Consider the following 4,125-nt stretch of genomic DNA (forward strand, 5'->3'; position numbering starts at 1 on the left):
TTCAAAAATTTTCCGGGGGAGCATGCCCCCGGACCCCCCTAGTTCGCGCGACCGCTTTGCAGGCGCGCGCTTGTGGCTTCGCCACTTCCCTGATTTGCCCCCCCCCCAAAAAAAGGAGGAACCTCCCCCCTTACAACTCATTTGGTCCGGCACTGCAGTCTATAAACAGTTGAAGTAAACGTGGAGTTATGCGAAAATAAGAGACAAAGTCATATTATACGGTTGTGTAAGATTCATTTATCATGGCTGCGTACTAGTGCCCTGAACATGACGAAGTAGCGACAACAGACAGATAGTGACATACTGCTTCACCTGTCATCGCCCCACGATGAGACAGACATTCTCTCTTTTTCCGGTTTCTAGACGAATCTTCTCGGCGGCTTCGAAGGGACACAACTCACCGGGCCAAAGTTTCAGACGACCGCCCGTGTTAGTAGTAAATAACCGAATGTCGTTCTGAATTTGTTTCTTTTGGTTTTGTAATCTTCTCATAACCTTTGCGAATTGTTGTGATAGTTCAGGTCAGACATTTGCCTCCTGCTGAGCTGGTAACATCGTCGGGGTTTGTTCTCTTCCTTGCAAAAAGTTGCGGCAGGTCTACGCAGCAGCACAAAGGTAAGGCTCCCATTGTGTGTATATGTGGGGTTTTGTTTTATACACATTTCATATCTTGAAGACCGTACAGATCAAAATACAGCGAACGGTGAGTCTGAATGTTCAAGAGATCTTAGTCAACTATACAATTGTTTTTTACAAAGATTTCTGGTTACCTTTTTTTGTCCTCAAACAGTAAAGCCGGTCATTAACTTGGCGAAGTCGACTTCACAAAGCTTTCTGCATGGCGGAATTGACACTGACTTTTTGGTAAAAAGACTTCGTGAAGTCAACTTCGAGCTAATAATGGAAGGCCTTTAAGTTAAAAAAAAAGTGGCAAACGTGAGAGAACTTCTTGTTCACATTTACCCCATAGCTATATGTGTTCCTAATAGTATTATATATATATATAACTGCATGAAACACAAATTTTGTTTCGTCATATTTTCCTTTGTTAATCTTTCTAAATCTGTTCTTTTCCGTAAACACTAACGTTTGTTCGTAATTTTAATAACTAATGTGTTTGACGGACTTCTGTTCTCCGTTTAGATAATCAATGTGGCCAATAACTAAAGAGTGTAGCTAAGACTTAAACGAGTAAAAAAACCAAAATCAAGTCGCGTAAGGCGAAATTACTACATTTAGTCAAGCTGTGGAACTCACAGAATGAAATTGAACGTAGTCCGCCGCTAGTGCAAAAGGCAGTGAAAGTGATGAGCCTGTTTGGCGCGGTAGCGATTGCGCTGTGCTTCACAGCACGCTTTACTGTACCTCTCTTCGTTTTAACTTTCTGAGCGTGTTTTTAATCCAAACATATCATATCTATATGTTTTTGGAATCAGGAACCGACAAGGAATAAGATGAAAGTGTTTTTAAATTGATTTCGAAAATTTAATTTTGATCATAATTTTTTTTTTTCAGAGCTTGTTTTTAATCCAAATATAACATATTTATATGTTTTTGGAATCAGAAAATGATGAAGAATAAGATGAACGTAAATTTTGATCGTTTTATAAAAAAAAATGTTGGTACAATTTTCAGATTTTTAATGACCAAAGTCATTGATTAATTTTTAAGCCACCAAGCTGAAATGCAATACCGAAGTCCGGCCTTTGACGAAGATTGCTTGGCCAAAATTTCAATCAATTTGATTGAAAAATGAGGGTGTGACAGTGCCGCCTCAACTTTTACAAAAAGCCGGATATGACGTCATCAAAGACATTTATCGAAAAAATGAAAAAAAACTTCCGGGGATATCATACCCAGGAACTATAATGTCAAATTTCATAAAGATCGGTCCAGTAGTTTACTCTGAATCGCTCTACACACACACGCACACACACACACACACACACACACACACACACACACACACACACACACACACACACACATATACACACACACATACACCACGACCCTCGTCTCGATTCCCCCTCTATGTTAAAACATTTAGTCAAAACTTGACTAAATGTAAAATATAAGATCAAAAAGAAAATAAGTCGAAAAGAGATTTAGAATTTTTCGATTCCACACTGTTAACTGGGGTGTCTCACTTTTGAACACACTTTTTGTAACCAGTTGTGAACAATGTGTGACGAACTATATAAATCTACTCGAAAAAGTACCACACATGGTAAACACTATTAAGCGTTTACCATGTGTGTTACTTTTCCAAATATAATCATTTAGTGTTTAACACAGTGTTCACAACTGATTACAAAAATAATGTGTGTTCAAAAGTGAAACACTTCTGTTTACAGTGTAGGCTAAGGGAGATTGACTGAGCCATGTGGCACTGTCGAAAACCTTCTATGTCTTTCGTCAGATGCATTATTACTTCTACCTTTTTCAGATTACATATACGTTGGTGCAAGGAAACTTTAAAGATACGATACAAGCAACGCCTATTTAATTGTTCCTTTCTCTCAGAATGAGTGTATGGGAGTGGATAGTTAATCAAGGTATTTCAAAGTGAATAGGCCAGAGCAGATACATTTTAACAACCGTCGCGTGTTTGAGTTATTTCAAGACCCGTTTACTTTTGCTTGGTGCCACCATGTTTTGAAGAACCCAAGCTCTCCTTTAACACCACTAGTGCAGTTCATACTTTTATTTTACTGGAGTTTCTTTCTTGGTAGTTTTACTGATGTCCGATGAAGAGTGTAACTGTGACGGCTTACTGTTGAGAATGTCCATAATCTAAGCAATATGTCGCTGACAACGCAAAGGTTGACTTGGCAAAGGTAGCCTTGTGTAGCAGGACATCTAGCTATGGATGAAGATTCCTATTAGGGTGTAGATACGTATTATGACAAATGTAGGATGTAAATAGTTGGCGGAACTGGTTGAAATATACTTATTATTCATGTATTCTCAAACGTGCCAATTTCTTGACGTTTACTCTAGTAGATGGCCACACACACACACACACACACACACACACACACACACACACACACACACACACACACACACACACACACACACATTATTTGCAATAAAACATTCCTAGCTCGTAGTAAACGGTGACTCTAGATGTGACCATGCTTCATTCCACCTGAGTGGCTCAAATGTGTTCCCAAAGAAATTAAAGCAAGCTTGATATCAGAAGAAAGCTTATACGTTCATACAAACACAACAATATTAAATCGTGAAAAATGATTCAGGTATAGGCACAAGCTTAAAGAAAAACAGTTGAAAACGTATTCGTAAGCTCTCCAGTCATACACATTAAATTTTAACAAACTGACAACCTTCCTAGATCCTAACGAAATGAAATGAAGTTCTCACTAGACCTCAGAAATTCAGATGCAGCGTACATAAAGGTTGCATTGTGTGTTACACAAGAAGACACAACCACGTGAAGCATGATCACACAGTACATTTTGTGACGAAACAGTTGTGTAATTAGGAGTTTTAAAAGCATCAGCGCTTGCTCTAGATTTGGCAGAAGAGTGCAGGGTCCCGACCCACATCCAGAACGAAGGTGACCTCAACTGGCTTAGCCTGTCTTCTTAAGACTACAGTTCACGTAAGACCTTAAATTCTGCTTGTGTGCTTCTAAATGTTAACACTTGTACCGATGTTGCTTTGGTTTTTTTTAAATAATGGATTTATTTTCCGAAGCTTCACTGCTTTTTAGTTGAAGTAGATAAAGTTGTCTTGTCAGTTCACGAAAGACCTTGTATTCTGTTTGTCTACTGAGGTTAGACATGCACGGAGATGGCATAATTATGAGCTTTGCCTGTTCTCTTGGATGTTAGTTTTGTTTTTATTCTTCAGCTTCACTACATTGGGGGAATCGGATGATATGGTCAACGTTGCAGTACATGCGAATTGTTTTAGTGTGTCTCAATGGCCGTCACACATGATGCAAAACATATATCTGAATTATGTGGTTTTAAATTTCTTACGCAAAAAAATCGGCCTATGCCAAGAATTGTTTGCTTTTGTTTAAAAGTAAACTATTTATTTGCCGTTTTCATGGTCAAGGTGTAAATTTAACTGGACAATTTGTACCCTCGGTGT

General features: G+C 38.6%; 1 protein-coding gene across 1 annotated transcript in view; it reads left to right on the forward strand.

The window, feature by feature from the left end:
* Nucleotides 1–322: 322 nt before the first annotated feature.
* The window catches only part of LOC138967114 (patched domain-containing protein 3-like), a 24,631-nt gene continuing 20,828 nt past the window's right edge, over nt 323–4,125 (forward strand). Inside the window, exon 1 of the mRNA XM_070339595.1 lies at nt 323–615. The gene's annotated coding sequence lies outside the window, so the exon portion shown is untranslated. The remainder of the gene's footprint in view (nt 616–4,125) is intronic.

Source organism: Littorina saxatilis, linkage group LG5, assembly GCF_037325665.1.
Source record: "Littorina saxatilis isolate snail1 linkage group LG5, US_GU_Lsax_2.0, whole genome shotgun sequence".
NCBI classification, from domain to species: Eukaryota; Metazoa; Mollusca; class Gastropoda; order Littorinimorpha; family Littorinidae; genus Littorina; species Littorina saxatilis.